This window comes from Ostrinia nubilalis (assembly GCF_963855985.1).
Source record: "Ostrinia nubilalis chromosome W unlocalized genomic scaffold, ilOstNubi1.1 SUPER_W_unloc_1, whole genome shotgun sequence".
Lineage (NCBI taxonomy): Eukaryota > Metazoa > Arthropoda > Insecta > Lepidoptera > Crambidae > Ostrinia > Ostrinia nubilalis.
This window is the reverse complement of record NW_026973566.1, coordinates 719,998-739,023: the sequence shown is the minus strand read 5'-3', so window position 1 is coordinate 739,023 and position 19,026 is coordinate 719,998. Positions and strand designations below refer to the sequence as shown.

The window sequence follows — 19,026 nt, the reverse complement described above, 5'->3', positions numbered from 1 at the left end:
TAATATATCAATCTTGGAGGGCTGGTTAAAGGTGGGATCGGCCAGTATGATGGATGATGGTAATTTTAGAGTTTTGATATCGATAGGAGCCCTTGGCAGCTCTGTAGTTATTTCATTCAGTACGAAGCATGATAATTGTGTACTGAACGATGTATTTAGTGACTGTAATTGAACGTTACAAGTTTCTATGGGCTGATTAGAACAGCTGTTGCCTATTCCTATAACTTGTATGTTATTTAGACGGTTAGATTTTAGCTTTAGTTTATTTTGTAATGACTTAGTGACAAAAGATGACTGGCTTCCACAATCCAACAATGCACGCACCTTTATTGACTGGTTTGTGATGGGATTGAGAACGTCTACTAAGGCAGTTGACAGAATCACTTGTTGGTTTTGTATGGAATGATTGACAATAGTTGTAGATTCAGAATCATTGATTGAAATGTTAGACTTGTATGATATTGTGGGATCATGAAGAAGCGTATTGTGTCGCTTTTTGCACTCGCGACATGGTCCCATGCGGCAGTTATTTAATGAATGACCTTGCCTTAAACAGTTGCTACATAATTTATGATTTTTTACATCATTTAGCCTATCTTGTACACTTTTGGACTTAAAAACAGAACAATCATATATTCTGTGATTGTCTCCACATATAACGCACACAAAAATGTTATGAGGCTTCTGTGTATTTACACTAGTAAGCGCTTTGGTGTAAGTAGTGCCTTTATTGTAATAATTATTATTGGATTGTTGTCCATAACTGCGTGACGTTGTGGTTGAATTTTTACTGAAATTATTGTTGCTATCGAATTTATTTCTATTAATTGATTCCAAAACGTCAGCTCGGTCAATTAAAAATTTATTAAATTGAGCTAAAGTCGGCATATGTGGTGGACTGCAGTGGACTGTATGCGTTTGTGTGTGTTCGAGAGCGCTGACCGGACGATGATGACTGCCGTTGAGAGCTTGCCCTTACTATGTCAGGCGTAGTAGGTGCTACTTGCAGGAATAAAACCACTATTTCACTTGCTGAGACTTCTCGCGTTTATTATTCGCTTCCTTTTCTTGCTTCTTCAGATCACTTGTTGCTTGGAGCACTTGTTCTCTGAACTGAACATAACATGCCAGCTGGAGCGGTTCATTCCGTATTTATGGGGAGCGGCTATCTCCGTCCCGCTTTCACACGCTATTGCTATCCCTGTCTTCGGGAAATCCACAGTTTTTGCTAATTTTCTCCAACTGGCAGGTAGTTTTACAATGGTTTCTTATTTTCTACAGATGCGTAATTAAATTATCTACATTATACAAAAAGTTTCATCTCAAAATTTCCAAAATTGGCGAAGTTATTGACGAAAAACCTAAAACGGCTCTCTTTACGGTATTGCCTCGCGCAACGGACCATCCGTGCAAGACAAGGACAAAACATATTGCTATCTCACGCTCTAGAATGTTCGAAGCGAGAGGTCCGATATTTCCGTCTCGTTTCTTATCTATTTTTTCCTGAACATTCCAGATTTTCCAGAAAAGTGTGAAAGAGAAGCTATTTTGTGGAAGTGAGAGATCAGACAATGCAAGAAAGAGGCCTACCGAGTGAGTAAGCGAGAGAGCCTGATGGTTTTCGCTACGGTATTGCCTTTTTGGCGAAAATTTCATGTTCATTTTCTTAATTACGAAACAGATTAATTAGTTGATTTGAACTAATTGACATGATGTTCCTAACATTAATTCTGACTCTCTTTGACGTCGCTAACATTCTCCCCCGCAGTGCGAAGCACTCCTTCCTCCGGATGCGACGTCTTGGCAGGAACCAGGACTACCACTCGTCGCGTCGGTCGCCGCAGCACTCCTCCGGGTGTTCGCACGTCGAGGATTCTTACTCTGCCGTCCGGTCCAGGATACACTTGCAGCACTTCCCCTCGTGGCCAAGTGTTCCTTGGTAGCGTCGCGTCGACTATTAATACGACGTCGCCGACTTGAGGGTCTTCGGTTTCCCGGCCGGCTATTTTCCTCGGCATCAAAGTTGGCAGGTATTCCTTCAGCCACCTTTGCCAGAAGTGGTCCGTCAAGCGCTGCGCTGTCCTCCAGTTCGCCTTCCCGATGAGGTCGTGGTCTTCAAATACACCCGGCGCCATTGCTCCGCAGGATCTTCCGATGAGGAAGTGGTTCGGCGTTAGGCTTTCTTCGTCTTCGGGATCCATACTGATGTGGGTGAGGGGACGTGAGTTCACGATATGCTCCACTTCAAGGAGGAGCGTGTGTAGGACCTCTTCTGGTGGTGATTTTTCTTTAAGAACGGTCATTAATGATGTCTTTACCGAGCGGACCATTCTTTCCCAGGCGCCTCCCATATTCGGACATCCAGGTGGGATGAATCGCCATGTGATTCCTTCCCTTGAGGCGGCCTCTTGCAATTCTCTATTGGCCCCCACGAAGTTAGTCCCGTTGTCGCTGAAGATTATCTTCGGCGTCCCTCTTCGTGCAGCCATTCTTCGCAGGGCCATGATCATGGAGCTGGTGCTTAATGAATTAGCCAGCTCCAGGTGTATCGCTCGGGTCGTTAAGTCGTTAAGCAGGTGAACAGGGCTCCCCATCTCTTCTCAGTTCTCCTCCCGATCGTGACTTGCATCGGGCCGAAGTAATCTACTGCTGTGCAGGTGAAGGGTGGTTGATGATGCTGCAATCGTTCGGCCGGCAAGTCTCCGGTGGGTGGTATTTGAGGCTCTCCCTTGTGGACTCTGCACCATTGACACCCATGTGTGATCCATCTTGTGGTGCTGCGCAAGCCGAGTACCCAGAACTTCTGCCTTATTTCGTTGATTATCGTTGCGGAGTTGCCATGGTAGAACCGTTTGTGATAGAACCCTATGATGAGCCGGCAGATTTGACTTTTCCCGTCCAGTATGATCGGGTTGGTTCGTCCTTCTCCCGAACCAATCTTCCTGGTGCGCGTCCTCAGTTTTAGGATTCCGCGGCCATCCAGGTATATGTCAATCTTCTTTAGTCGGCTCGAGTTCTCCAATGGCCTCCCTTTTTCGAGGCAGCAAAGTTCTTTGGAGAAGCTCTCCTGCTGGCTCCTCTTGATAAGCTCCTCTTCTGCCCTATGTATGAACTTATCTTCCAGCGTCAAGAAGACCTTTTCTTCTTTCTTCTCCCGGGGGACGTGACTCGGTGTTTTCTTCCATCTTCGGTGCCTGACGATGTGGACACTTCTTTTTTCCGCTACTCTTCTTCTTAGCAGGTCGATGAACTGGAATATGCGCGCTGTACTGCGTAGCAGTCGAGTCCAGTCGGAGAATCTCTTCGGGTCCGGAGTGACTTGTGGTATGACCTTCAATGTGGCAACAACTTGGGGATTCTTTTCTTCTCCGGTGAGTTCTTCTTTGACTTTAAAGCGTCTCGCCGGCCAATCTTCTTTGTTTCCATATAAGAAGGCGGGACCTTTGAACCATCTTGCGTTTTCATCAAACTCGTTCGGAGTGCCTCTTGTGGCATCATCTGCGGGGTTTTCCTTTGTCGGCACCCATCTCCAATCTTGAATTCGCGTCAGCTCTTCAATTTCCGCGAGGCGATGGGCCACGAACGTTTTGAATTTTCTCGGGTCTGCTTTCAACCATTGAAGGACGGTGCTGGAGTCTGTCCAGAAGGTCCTTTCTTCAATCTCTAAATCGAGCTCCTTCTCCACCGATGAGGCAAGTCTGCTGCCCAATAATGCTGCTTGCAATTCCAACCGTGGGATAGACACTGGTTTGCTAGGAGCTACCCTTGCTTTCCCAGCAATCAATGCGACGCGTATCGTGCCGTCTGGGTCTTCCGTTCGCCAATAGACGGCTGCGGCGTACGCTTCTTCACTCGCGTCGCAGAACGTGTGGAGTTGCCCTCTTCTGGTTCTCGGCGACAGGCACCTTGGGATCTTCAGTTCCTTTAGTACGGCGACGTCTTCCAGGTATCCGGTCCATGCGGCGACTTGCGGTTCGAGAATCTTCTCGTCCCAGTCGATCTTGGTACGCCAGATCTCCTGTATGAGTTTCTGGCCCTGTATTAGGATCGGCGTCGAATCGGCGAAGCCCATGGGGTCGAACGTAGACATGACGGCGCTGGTGACTTCCCTCTTCGTTGGTACTCTTTGCCCAGCGAGTACTTCGGGCGGAGTGTTCCTGAAGCCCACGTTGAAGGCGAGTGCATCTTCTGTGATTAGCCATCTCAGCCCCAGGGTTTTCTCTTCCTTGCCCAGTTCGAGGACTTCCTCCTGTCGTTGATCTTCAATTCCTTCCAGAACGGTTGGTTGGTTGCTCCCCCATCCTCTCAGGTGGAAGCTCGCCTTGTTGTGGATCGTCTGTACCTCTTTCGCGATCCGCTTGGCTTCTTCTACCGTTGTGAAACTTTGCAAGTAGTCATCCATATAATGGTTCCTCTGTATTGCTGCCACGGCTGCCGGGTGTTCCTCCTTGAAGTCTTCTGCGTTCTTGTTCATGACATAAATTGCCGTAGACGGTGATGACGTTGCCCCGAAGATCACCGAGGCCATGCGGTACTCTTCCGGTTTGCCGTTCCTCTTGCTGCCGCGCCATAAGAACCGCAGACTGTCCCGGTCTTCTTCCCTCATTTGGATGCGTAGGAACATCTCCTTGATGTCGGCGACGACGGCGACTGGACCTTCCCGGAACCTGAGAAGCACTCCGAAGAGAGACTGCAATAAGTCAGGCCCAGGCAGCAGCGCATCGTTGAGGCTCTTCCCGTTGAACTTGGCGGCGGCGTCGAGAACTATCCTTGGTTTCTTCTTTATCGGGTGCATCACCGCGAAGTGAGGTAAGTAGAATGTTCTCCCTGGCGTCGTGGTTTCTGGAGCTTTCTCTGCATATCCATTCTTCAGCAGATTTTCTATTTGTTCTTCATACGAAGTCTTCAGTGCTGGGTCCTTGTCTAATTTCTTCTCCATGTTGATGAGACGCTGGTGTGCCTGATGGTAGTTGTTCGGTAGAGTTTCCCTTTCATTTTTCCACAGCAGCCCAGACTCGAACCGTCCATTTGGTAGCCTCTTCGTGGTCTTCTCTAGGACGTCGAGTGCCCTTTTGTCGGCGTCATTACTTGGCCGACGTGCTTGCACCCCGAGCGACTCTATCTCGAAGTGCCGGCGGACCAGGGCTTCTGTTTCGTCTTCCATCAACCTGCTGTGGTGCACGAACTTGACAGGGACACTTCCTCCGGCGTCGCATCCGTGTAAGACCCATCCCAAGCTGGTCAAGGAGGCAACTGGTTCGGAGGCCTTCCCTTTGCGTAGTCTCCGTGTGACTATGAGCCCCCAGTTATCTTGCCCGATCAGTAGTTGTGGTTCTTCCTTGTCGTATACCAGCTTGTCCTTGATCTTCTGTAAGTGTTTACACTTTTGAAGCATTCTTTCTTCGACCCCTTGTTTCGCCAGCTTCAAGTTGTCGATAGTTCTTGCTTCCATGTTGAGCTTATTTCTGCAATGGACCCCCTTGATCTTCATGTTGATCTTCTGGGAGTTGCTCTTCTGCATACCGTTCCCCCCGACCATCTCGATGGTGATGGCTTCCGGCTTCCCTTGCGCCCCAATCTTCTTCGCCACTGATGAGTCCAGCAGCGTGACGGTGGATCCTTCGTCCAGGAGCGCGAGCACTTTTGCTGTCCCTTTGGGCCCGTAGAGGTTCACCGGCGTCATCTTCAAGTAGGCCTTTCCGCAGCTCGTGGTGTGTACCGACGATACAACTCCTTCGGCGGGCTTTTCTTGAGTTTTCGCCGCTGCGGGCTTCTCTGAATGAAGACTGATGTGATGCCACCTCATGCACTTCTTGCATGGTTGTGCCCGGCACGTGTTCCTTGAGTGCTTGAAGCGCAGGCATTTGAAGCACATTCTTGCCTTCTTCACCATTTCCCACTTATCTTCAACACTGGCTTCTTTATATTTCTTACATTCGTACAGCCAGTGGTCTTCACGGCACTCTGGGCACTTCTTCGCGTCAGTCTTTGGTTCTTCACGGCGTCCTTCTGTTTGTTGGACATGGTGAACCGGCCTCTTGAACATATTTCTCTTCTGGTCCCAGGACACTTCCGGGGGAGCGTAATCACTGTTAATATCTGCTTCAACTTCCATGAAGTCATACATGAGTTCGAGCGCTGGTTTTCCCTCTGCCCGGCGCTCGCGTTGGTACATCAGCCACCGAGACTTCATGGTCGGCGGCATCTTGTCGATGAGACACTCCACGGCCCCTGGTGCGCACAAATATTCCGTCTTGCCGAGTGCCCTGATGGTGGCCACGGCATTGCGGACTCGGCTGGCAAACATGCAGATCTCCCCCGATGACTCGTTGACCCTTGGCAGCCTTTCCATCTTCTTTAACTCCGCCAGGGCTATGGCTCCAGGTCTGCCGAACCGGACCTCCAGGCTCTTCATCAGCTCTTCCGGATTCTCGGCGGTGAACAGGAGGCTCTTGACTGCCTCCCTCGCGTGCCCTTGGAGACACCTTCGTAGTCGCGCCAAATTCTGTGCCGGCGTGAAGGAGCGCGCGGTGTCTTCATATGACCTTCTGAACGCGAGCCATTCTTCACATGCGCCATTGAAACTTGGGACGTCGACCAGTTGTCTTGTGAGGCCACCCTCTGCCCTCTGTCACATAGACCGCGTGACAGACAGCACCGCTGACCTCTTCAAGTTGAACCGGCAGCTCACCAGGCCTCCAACCGCCGTCTGCCCACTGACAGACGCAGCAGGCGTCCGACACTACGCGGCCTCAGACCGCGCCCGCCTACTAGCGGACCACCTCGAGGTGCAATTCACCCCGCACCCCGCTGCCACAGACCCGGCCACCACAACCCACCACGCCGACGTACAGCGCCGTGTCGAGGAGATGTTGGCGACGCCCCCGCCTCCGCTCAGCGGGGAGGACTTCATATCCCCCGCAGAACTCCGCAAAGCTGCGTTGAGGCTAAACAAGCGGAAGGCTCCGGGCCCCGATGACATCTCCTCCGCAGCGATAGCCCACCTGCCCAGGAGGGCCATGGTGACGCTGACCCGGCTATTAAACGGAATCCTGCCGACCAACCACTTCCCCAGCGCATGGAAGTTGGGTCGCGTCATCACGCTCCCCAAGCCCGGCAAGGACCGCCGTAACCCAGCCACCTACAGGCCCATCACTTTACTCTCTCACCTGGCCAAACTGTTCGAGCGACTGCTGCTGCGTCGAGTCCGCCCGCTAGTCCACCTTAGAGACGAGCAATTCGGCTTCCGCAGTGGCCACTCGACCACGCTACAGCTGGCTAGGGTTCTCCATCTTCTGACCGACGAGCTAAACCAGGGCCGCCGCTCTGTCGGAGTCTTCCTTGACGTGGAGAAGGCATTTGACCGAGTATGGCATGCCGGCCTCCTCGCCAAGCTCGGCCCAATACTACCACCAACGATGGTCCACCTCATGGCCTCCTTCCTACGCGACCGCACCTTCGTCGTGACTGTAGAGGGAGAGACATCCCAACCACGACCCATCAGTGCGGGGGTCCCTCAGGGCAGCTGCCTTTCGCCGACGCTGTATGCCATCTACACAAATGACATCCCTACCCTCCAAGACCACCTTCAGGAGGGGGAGAGGGACGTGGCACTGGCGCTATTCGCGGATGACAGCGCGTTTCTGACCTCCGCACGCCAAATCACCGCAGCCGCCGCAAGGATGCAACGACTGCTTGACCTCCTGCCTCCCTGGCTGGACAAATGGCGCATAGCGGTGAATGTAGGGAAGACCGCCGCCATAGCCATAGGAGTCAGAAATCCCCCACCCCGACTCAAGCTACGCGGACAGGACATCGCCTGGGAGACCACCGTCACATACCTCGGGTGCCGCATTGACCGCTCGCTGCACATGGTGCCGCAGGTGAACCACGCGATTCACCAGGCCCAAGTCGCGCGAGCCATTCTGCGACCGGTGCTGTGCTCGCGGCTACCCCTGAGAACCAAGATGATGGTCTTCAAGACCTACGTCCGTTCGCGTCTGACCTACGCAGCCCCAGCCTGGTACCCGTTGGTCTCCAAGACTAACAAGGCAAGAATCCAGGCTCAACAGAACATCACGCTCCGAGTCATCACCGGGGCGGGACGCTATGTTAGAAACGACGTCATCGCCCGAGACACCAAAGTGGAATCAGTGGAGGAGTTCGTGACTCGCCTGGCGCGCGTAATGTTCGACCGCGCGGACAATGGCCCACACAGTCATCTCCACGACATCGCCCCACCACCAGCCCGTTCGGGAAAAAGACCCCTCCCCCGCGACCTCCTGCAAACGGAGCCGGATAAATCAACTTCGCCCCAGCCCGCTGCCCCTGGACTCGCCTCCACACCAAGCAACATTAGCACCGTTCAAAACCAACTCGCGGCAGCGCCAATCGCAGCAGCACCGCTGCCTAGAATAAGGATCGTGTCTGCTGATCAACAAAATTAGCAACACCTGCTCAACCTGCAAGCTCCTTTGACACCCAGGAACCGCCTGCTCGCTGGTCGTTCACTGGGCCTCGACCAACGTCGTCTCACCCGGTGGGCTGGTACCGCGCCGAGGGCGGGACAGTGGTGTCAAAGTCGAGCAGCAGTAAATCCGTTGCGCAAGCAACGGCAACAGTCACCGCCTGGACGTATCCAGGTGAGATTATGCACGGGCTATGAGCGTGAGCTCGATGCCCGAACCGGCCAAGAGGTCGAAGACCGGATAGCTAGTCTTAATTACGAAACAGATTAATTAGTTGATTTGAACTAATCGACATGATGTTCCTAACATTAATTCTGACTCTCTTTGACGTCGCTAACAGCATATCTTCAAGTGTGTTACGAAACTCTTCCCATTTAGTAAGAGTACGATTATCCAATTTAGATGAAAGCATGAAAATGAGAAGCATGTCCCACTTGTCAGTAGGTTGGCCTAAACTGGACAATGCACGTAGATTTTTTGTCATGTGATCTACTAAGAATCGTAACGACTTTTCTGATTCCCGAGTTATTGATTGAATACTTAGTAAGGAATTTAAATGATGATTTGTTAAAAGTCGTTTGTTATTGTATCGATTGCAGAGAAGCTGCCATGCCTGTTCATAATTGGCTGATGACATTTCGAAGTTAGATATAATTCTTGCCGCCTCTCCCTCTAAGTACGAAACAAGATAGTGAAATTTGTGAATATTAGAAATCCTATTGTTGTTATGAATCAAACTTTCAAAGGTATCGTGAAATTCCAGCCAACGGAAATATGTTCCGTCAAATTTCGCAATTTGTATCTGTGGCAACTTGAACCCCATATTATGATCGGATGAGCATTGAGCAGAAGCAGTGACATCATGAAATATAGATTCGCGCCTTTGTTGAATGTCACAGTTATAAGAATCAATTATTTTCTTACTTGCTGCAATATTGATTATAAAATCATTCTCGATGCTCTCCCGTTCGTCTATTTCCCTGTCTAAATTATCTGAATTTAACACCTCAATCTGATTTTGCAATTCGTCAAACCTCAATGATAAAGACTCAAACTTTCCAAGTTTGAGCGTAAGTTCAGCCAAATCAACACTGGTTAATTCCTCTTTTTGTTGTATATTGCATAAAAAGTTTCTAAATTTAGTGATTTGACCTTTGATCGACTTTCGCTTCACACTTAATTCTTTAAAATTAAAATTGCATTCACTGGAGGTAGACATGATGTTAAATAAAATTGCAATGAAATGTAAATTCCAATTAACTGTAAATTGCAATATGAATTGAGGTAATTAGGTATCAAGTTATGTAAAGAAAAAAAAGCTCACGCTCCTCCCTCGGCGGTAGTCTTGATAGCTGGAACTACGCACTCGTTGGTGATGCAGCGTAAGGCTGAGTGTAGGCCGGAGCCGGAACAGCTGGAATATTCGGCAAATAGTTTTAGCCGACACGAAATAATTGGCACGGTGAAGTGCAAGTAAATTGATTAGATGGGCCACCAACTTGGCGTTAAATTACGTATGAATTGTGCAAAAGTAACTTAATTACCAAGTAAATTATTGTATTGAATGAATTGAAGATGATTTTAAATTGAAAGTGTGAAATTATGCAAATTTTATTTTTATATTTGATTTGAAGGTAGAAAAATATAACGGTTATATGCAAACTAAAATCTTGTATAATTTGGTAATTACGAATAAAATTGAGTATTTAATTATTTGTGAATAGGTACGATTGCATGCAACAAGCTTTAGTCTATAAATAGAATTGGATAGTGGACGTTATTATGGAATGCGATAGGTTGTAGGAATGATAGGAGGAAAGGATTTTGGAAATTTGGACACTTATCTCATGAACTGCAGCCGGTGTGAAGCTTTAGATCGACTCCTGTGCCAGTATCAGCAGCTCAATCGGTGTTCCCTTGTCCTCGGTGATGGATTTCGTCTTCCTGAAGTATTGGTCAGCACGATGACGCGGCGAACTTTTTGCAGGATATTGGCGAATTCTTCTTGGTTTCGTGGCTAGATTCCCCTCATGGGCCACCAATTTATGTCTTCGCTGACATTCGGAGCCAATAAAACTCAGGTTTGATGAATATTTCGTATTATTTGAAATGTATTACAATAGTGCGTATCGCGCGGCGACTGGAAGGTAAGTGATTTTGACAGTACAAAATAGTATGAAGTTTAAAAACGCCTGCGACAAAGCAATAGCAAACAATTACATGTATTAGAAATTACGATTTAGTTAGGAAAGGAAGTTAATTGATTATTTAATTATAAGTTATGCAATTAAGTATTAGAGACGCTTGATAGACGGATTGAGCCGCAACACGATTTATTCACTTTTTTTGATGGTATCATGTGTAGAATGTTTTAAAAAACGTTTTGTTTAAGTTCTATTTTTCTAAGAAATGCGTAGTTTTTGCTATATTACATGTTTTGTGTTTTATTTGTATGAAACGTTTCCTTCACGAGGCTCTTATTCAAAATGTTAAAGTTTGTTAAATATGACTACTTATAGGTTTTAAAGAGTTATACTAATAGAAGCTAATACAGTAACAACTTTGTCCCAGTGCGTCCCCGTTTAGGATATAAGTGATATTTTCTAATGTACGAAAAAGTAAACAAAACATATGGATATAAGGCAACTTTATGATAATTTATTGATTTTCTAAAATAAAAAGAAGCTAACAATCATTTCAATCTTAATCTTTTATTATTCAACTTCATCATTAACATCTATAAATTCAAAAGTTTCATCATTATTTGAAGCTAGTAAATTTTTAACTTCATTAGGAAGAGGAGATTTTGACTCACACCCATTTTTGGTCTCATTGTTGACAAAAAAGGATCCGAAGAAATAAGTAAATTATTTAAAATATGAACTGATTACTAGGTTGTCTGTATTATTAAGGGCTATGGCTTCCGGTGAGCAAATAAACCCCCAAAACTTCACTCAATTTACTTAGATATTATGCCAATAGGAGCACTATCGGAAGAAGCTGCAGGCAGAATCGCGGAATAAAGATTTTAGAAAGATCAGAGAGAATCATACGCGTAAATTTAACCGAAATAAGATATTATGCCAATAGGAGCACTATCGGAATAAGCTGCAGAATCGCGGAATAAAGATTTTAGAAAGATCAGAGAGAATCATACGCGTAAATTTAACCGAAATAAGATATTATGCCAATAGGAGCACTATCGGAAGAAGCTGCAGAATTGCGGAATAAAGATTTTAGAAAGATCAGAGAGAATCATACGCGTAAATTTAACCGAAAAGTGACCAATCGTGATATTTTAAATAATTTACTTATTTCTTCGGATCCTTTTTTGTCAACAATGAGACCAAAAATGGGTGTGATTCAAAATCTCCTCTTCCTAATGAAGTTAAAAATTTACTAGCTTCAAATAATGATGAAACTTTTGAATTTATAGATGTTGATGATGATGTTGAATAATAAAAGATTAATATTGAAATGATTGTTAGCTTCTTTTTATTTTAGAAAATCCATAAATTATCACAAAGTTGCCTTATATCCATATGTTTTGTTTACTTTTTCGTACCTTAGAAAATATCACTTATATCCTAAACGGGGACGCACTGGGACAAAGTTGTTAATGTATTAGCTTCTATTAGTATGACTCTTTAAAACCTACAAGTAGTCATATTTAACAAACTTTAACATTTTGAATAAGAGCCTCGTGAAGGAAACGTTTCATACAAATAAAACACAAAACATGTAATATACCAAAAACTACGCATTTCTCAGAAAAATAGAACTTAAACATAACGTTTTTTATAACATTCTCCACATGATACCATTGTAGGAGTCCTAAGTTTGGTGTGTGGTGTTTAGCCTTCCTACTTTTGGGTGTTGAGGAGAGGTAGTTGAAGTAAAACTCAATTGCTGGTTCAGAAGGGAATAATTTATTTTTTTTTTTTTTTTTTTTTGAAGGGACGCGTGCTGGTAGCTTGAGGAGCTTTTCCAGCTTCACCGGGCAGAGTGGCGAGTACAGAAGGTACTCTAGCCGTTTGGCGATCGTCGGTGCGCGTGCCGACGAGGCCGAGTGTGGGCTTCGCGTAGCGAAGCCCAGGCTCGTCCGCGTCGGTCGCAGACCGACGTTCGCGATCGGGCCGTATCGAGCGCATAAGGCGCCTGATCAGTGGCGAACCCAACTAGAGGGTTGCCCACCGCGGTGTTGGACCAAAGTCCAGCCTACGGCGGGCTCACTCTAGTGGGCCCGATCGAGGGGACTACGGACGCGGCCTGAGGGCGCCACGGTAGGCTCGGACCTCGGCTCAGGCCGTGTCCGGGGGACGGATAGGGGGGAATAATTTATTGGCGAAACAATGCCATATTTATTTACACATCTTATGTACAACTAGACTACCTAAGCAACCATACATTTTGACCAATCGCCGTTTGATGTTATATTTTTGTCGTCTCGCTCCCACGATGTCTCTCTGTCATCGGGTTCGCGCAGTGTTCCGAGTGCGGCGCGAGTCTTCTGTCTCGCTCTCACGCTACCTCCTTGTCGCGCGGCGCGCGCGCGGAGTGCGAGGGGAGGTGTCGACTGGAGTGCCCGCTGCCCAGCCTCGATCTTTTCGACGGCGGGCAGCGGCGCAGGACGCACGCGTGTACCGAAGCGCGACGCGGCGCGTGCCCACGCGGCTGGCCGCTCCACACGTGGGCGTTGGTGATGCTGCTTGGTGACAGTGGTGCGAGCGGTGCTGGTGCTGCGATGAGGGACGGTGTGACGTGCAGTGGTCACAACAAAACAGCTCTTCTCAGAGCTATGCAACGGCTCTTGTCAGGGCCACATTCCTGTTTCTATTATGATGACCAATGTGGTGTTTCTGTGCTGAAAGTTGCTTGTGGCTTCGGCTGCAAACATTCTTTGTTTCTATTCGAAGACGATTTTATTGTGGTCGCTGGCGGCTACAGTACTCCCCCTCAAGCGAAGCGTACCGGCAGCTTGATGACTCGCCCTGCTCGCGTCGTGCGGGGGGCGGGGTCGCGCTCGGGCTGGCGGGCGGCGGGGGCGGCGCGAGCGTCGCGCTCGCTCCGCGCGGGCTGGCGCGCGGCTGGCTGGCGCGCGTCGGGCGCATCGTTGTCGTCGGCGGGAGCCGGTTGCTGAGCGGGAGCGGCGAGTGCGGTGTCTTCAGTGTTCATAGTGTAGGCCGGTTTCAATCGATCGATCGAAATCGTGGCTTCTCTTGCAGGTAACTGTAGTGTGAAATATTTGTCGTTTCTTCGAAGCACGGTGTAGGGTCCGTCGTAGGGTGGCTGTAGCGGTTTTTTCACGGCGTCGACTCGTACAAAAACTTGTTTGCACGATTTCAGGTCTGGGTGCACGAAGATTGAACGAGTGCTTCCATGCGAACTCGTTGGCGTCGGTCGTAGTTTGTTGATAGTGGCTCGTAGCTTCTCGACATAGGTGTAACCCATGGAGTCGTTCGCGATTGATGGGACGAAGAAATCGCCTGGTAGCCGTAAGTTGTGCCCAAGCGTGAGTTCAGCTGCACTCACACTGTCGTCGGTCCTGACGGCTGCACGGAGTCCAAGGAGGATTGTTGGTAGTTCTTCGACCCAGTTGGTGGTTGATAGGCGAGCTCGAAGTGCGGTCTTCATGCATCGATGCCAACGTTCGACGATGCCGTTGCTCTGGGGATGGTAGGGCGTGGTGCGAATCTTCGTGATGCCAAACAGCTTGGTGAGCTCTCCGAACAGGTGACATTCGAATTGTCGGCCTTGGTCGGTAGTTATTCGTGTCGGGCATCCAAATCTTGCAATCCATTGTTCATAAATAATCTTAGCAATTATTTCAGCGGTGATCTCTTGTATTGCGTGTGCTTCTGGCCATCGTGTAGCACGGTCGATCATTGTTAACACGTAGCGTTGACCTTGGGGTGAAGTCTTCAGCGGGCCAACGATGTCAACATGAAGGTGCTCGAAGCGTGGCGATGCGGGGAATGACGTAAGTGGGCTGTTAGTGTGTTTTTGAATCTTCGCGCGCTGACAACCGATGCATGTTTGAACCCATTTCTTTATGTCAGTGTTCATTGATGGCCAAAAGTACCTCTTCTGTATGAGTTTTCTCGTGGTTCTTACGCCGGGATGACTGAGTCCATGAATCGCATTGAACGCGATTATTCTAAACTCTTCAGTTAGGTATGGGCGTGCTGTTTGTGTTGATGTTTCGCAGTATATTTGCTTTGTAGTCGTATCCGGTAGCGATATTTGCTTCAAGGCAATGTTCGACTGTCGTAGCAGCGCTTGTATAGCGCTATCTCTCTCTTGCGCGTGAGCGAGCGCGTCGTAGTCGATCGTAGTCGGACAGCTGATGGCTTCTAGGCGAGATAAGGCGTCTGCTATGACGTTGTCTTGACCACTGATGTGTCTTATGTCACTAGTAAATTCACTAATGAATAAGAGTTGTCTTGTTCGGCGTGGTATTTCGTTGTCGGTCGATATCTTCTGCATTGAGTAGGTGAGCGGTTTGTGATCGGTGAAGATGATTGTTTCTCGGCCTTCTATGATTTTTCTGAAGTGTTTGACTGCCATGTATATTGCTTGAAGTTCTCGGTCGAAGGTAGAATACTTTTGTTGCGCAGGTGTGAATTTCTTCGAGTAGTAACCGAGAGCTTGCCACTTGTTGTCTACGAGTTGTTGTAGTACGGCGCCGGCACATGTGTTTGACGCGTCACACATTAGTGCGAGCGGGACGGAGTGATGCGGGTGAGCGAGGTAGGTGGCGTCTTCAATACATTTCTTGCAGTTTTCGAAGGCTTGCGTTGATTGCTCGGTCCATTGTATTTCAGTTTTGTCGTGTTTTTTAGTTTTGTGTAGGAATGCGTGTAGTGGTGCTTGAACTATTGCGGCGTTAGGGATGTTATCTCGGTAGTAATTTATCATACCGAGAAAACGTCGGAGCTCTTCGATAGTTTTCGGTTGAGGGTACTCTGTGATAATCTTGACCTTTTCTTTCGGTGGTTTGATACCGTCTTTGGTCAAAGTCAAAGTCAAAGTCAAAGTCAAAATTTCTTTATTTGTTTAGACTAATAAATAGTTCTTACAAATCGTCATATGCTCTTAAGGAGCCTCTACATGTCTCATAATCTTTTTACCCTACCAGCGCTTCGAGACCAACATTTGGCAAGTGCTGAGAAGAAGCGCCGCAACAAACTCAGTCACCACTGTCTGCCGGTTAATATAAATAAATAGAAATAGTAGTAGTAGGTACATTCGATTCAGGAGCAGTTCACTGAATTTACCATGCATTCTTGTATGGTGTATCATAAGAATGGGTATACAAGATTGCGTGGTATATTAAACAAGGTAGTGACGTGCTAATATCTAGACTTACATATTAAGGTACTAGTAGAAATGACTCGCATACATAAATTTGAATAACTTGGATTGACCAGTCCCCGAAAGCAGCGCCTGTTCACAGACATGACGAGTGAACCAGCCATCGCTTCACTCGACCATATTAGAGGGAATGTAACGACCCGCCTCACTACGCCACCACCCCAGAGACATTTTAGTGAGAATGACAATGCCAAGTTATCTCTTAAAAAAAAAAAAACTAATAATAAAGCTAAGTAACAGTCCAGATTGAGAAGCATGACACTATAACATTTGAGAAATTATTATTAGTTTATACAATATTACTTTTCATTTTAATTCTTTTTAGTGCGAGCATGAGAGGACCATAATCCTACTCCCAGGATGACTTATCATTAAGAAAATCTCGAGTTGTATATAGGCTTTTTTAAGCATGTGATCTTTAACTATACCTTTAAATTTATTATACGGTAGCTCTTTATATTTATCAGGGACTTTGTTATAAAAATGGATACCTTGTCCCATAAAAGTGGCAAACACTTTATTAAGTCTAAAAGCGGGTATAGCCAATTTATTTTTATTTCTAGTGTTAATTTGGTGAATATCACTTTTCTTTTTGAATTCGTTAATATTTTGTTGAATAAATAGAATACAGTTTAAGATGTATTGTGAAGCGGCCGTGAGAATGCCAATTTCTTTAAACAATTCTCTAAGGGACGCTCTTGCTTTCATTTTATACAAGTATCTTAGCGCACGTTTTTGCAAAATAAATATTGTTTCAAAATCTGCAGCTTTGCCCCATAGCATGATTCCATATGACATTAGGCTATGAAAGTAGCTAAAGTAGACTAAGCGAGCTGTTGAAACATCGGTTAATGACCGTATCCTTTTTATTGCAAAAGCCGCTGAGCTGAGCTTTCCCGCCAGAGTTTCTATATGGGGGCCCCACTGGAGTTTTGAATTTGAATCCAGGGTAATTCCCAGAAATACAGTAGAGTCTACCAGATCGATTGCATTATTATTAAGTTCTATTTGGGTACTAACTGTTTTTACGTTAGGCAAAGAGAATTTTATACATTTTGTTTTCTTTGCATTGAGTTGTAAATTATTTGTAGTGAACCAACTTAAAACTCTTGTTAGTGCATTATTTACATCGTCAAAGTTATTTTTACTTCTATCAATATTAAAAATCAAAGATGTGTCATCAGCAAATAACACGATTTCGCAAGAGTCCTTAACAAAATATGGTAGATCATTAATGTATATAAGAAACAAGAATGGACCCAGAATGGACCCCTGTGGAACTCCCATTTTCACAGGTGACCCAGAAGACAAAACACCATTTATGTCAACTTTTTGAACTCTAAAGTTTAAATAGGATTGTATTAAATCCAAAGCCGAGTCCTTCACCCCATAATAGTGCAGTTTGCGAATTAGCGTTTGATGTTCTACGCAGTCAAAAGCTTTTGAGAGATCACAGAAGACCCCTAGTGCATTTTGAGAATTCTCCCAAGCCTCGAAGATATGTTTAAGTAGTGCAACCCCGGCATCGGTGGTGGAACGACCCTTGGTAAAACCATATTGTTCACTATGAAATAGTTTATTAGAGCCAAAGTGAATCATAAGTTGCTCCTGTATGATTTTTTCAAAAATCTTGCTTAGAGCGGGCAAGATAGAAATGGGTCTATAATTGCCAGGGTCGGTTTTGCTACCAGACTTAAATAATGGCATTAGTCTACTATGTTTCATGAGGTCGGGGAAGATGCCCTTCTCTATGCAATTATTAAATATTATCGCTAACTGTGGGGAAATTATATCAATAATGTGTTTGACTATCTTGACAGAGATGCCCCAGATATCAGTTGTACTCTTTACATTTAAAAGATTAAAAGTTTTAGTGATATCTAATGGAGTAATATGTTTAAAAGAGAAGTGCGAGTCACAGGGTGTCACGTGGGTTTTCAATATTTCTTCAGCCTCGGAGGGAGATGACTTTAAGTTGGCAGTTGTTGCTGAAGCTATATTACCAAAAAATTTGTCAAAAGCTTCCGCTACATCTTTATCTGCAGATATCAAATTATCGTGAACTTTGAGAGAAAAGTCATTATCTCTTGGTTTTAGTTTACCAGTCTCTCGGTTGATAACATTCCAAGTTTCTTTTATTTTATTACTGGCGTTCCCTATCTTGTCCCGAATATAAAAAGACTTAGCCATGAAGCAAACTTTCTTAAAAATTTTTGAATACTTTTTTACATGCTCAAGAAAAGATACACTATTATTATACTTTTTCATGCCATAAAGTTCATATAACGTATTTCGACTTTTGTATATTCCCTTAGTAGCCCAGTCACTAAACTTACATTTGGTATTTGGTTTTAATGGCTTTACCGTAAAAACTTTGTCATGTTCGGTTTTAATACATTCAAAAAGGTTATTGTAAAGAGCATCTGGGTCTCCCTGCACATACGGGACTAAATGCAATTTATTTTCAAGATTATTTTTAAAACGTTCTAGACGACTAATGGTTACAGGTCTACATACGGCATTTTTATTACTGATGACTGGTGACTGGTGACTGTGTAACCGAGAAAAGTTACTTCGGGCTGGCCAAACACACACTTGGTCGGGTTTATTGTGATGCCGTATTCTTCCAGGCGTTGTAGGACGATGCGCAGGTGTTGGCGGTGCGTTGGCTCGTCGGTTGAAGCCAGGAGGAGGTCGTCAACGAACGGATACACGAAATCGAGGTCTCGTAGTACTTCGTGTATGAAGCGTTGGAAGGTTTGGCCTGCGTTCTTGAGACCCGGACACATTCGCGGGAACTCGAATAACCCAAATGGCGTGATGATGGCGGTTTTCTCTATGTCTTGCTCTTGGACTGGCAATTGCTGGTAGGCTCGGTTGAGGTCCAGTGTCGAAAATACTTGCTTGCCGTGTAGTTGATACGTAAAGTCCTTTATTCTCGGTATCGGGTAGCGGTCGGGTTTAGTGATGTTGTTGAGCCGTCGATAGTCGCCACAGACTCGTAGATCTCCGTTTTTCTTTGATACTATGTGAAGAGGCTTGACCACGGGCTCTTGCTTGGTCTGCAGAGGCCTTGTTGCATCATGTTTTCAAACTCCTTTTTGACTTGATTGTAGCGGTGCGGCGGGATCGGTCGGGGGCGGCAGTGGAGTGGCGGGCCAGTTGTTTCGATGAAATGTTCGAC

At 46.3% G+C, this 19,026-nt stretch overlaps 1 pseudogene; it reads right to left on the bottom strand.

Annotated features, from left to right (window-relative positions):
* Positions 1-1,372: 1,372 nt before the first annotated feature.
* Positions 1,373-6,583, bottom strand: LOC135087280 (uncharacterized; annotated as a pseudogene).
* Between the last annotated feature and the right edge of the window lie 12,443 nt (positions 6,584-19,026).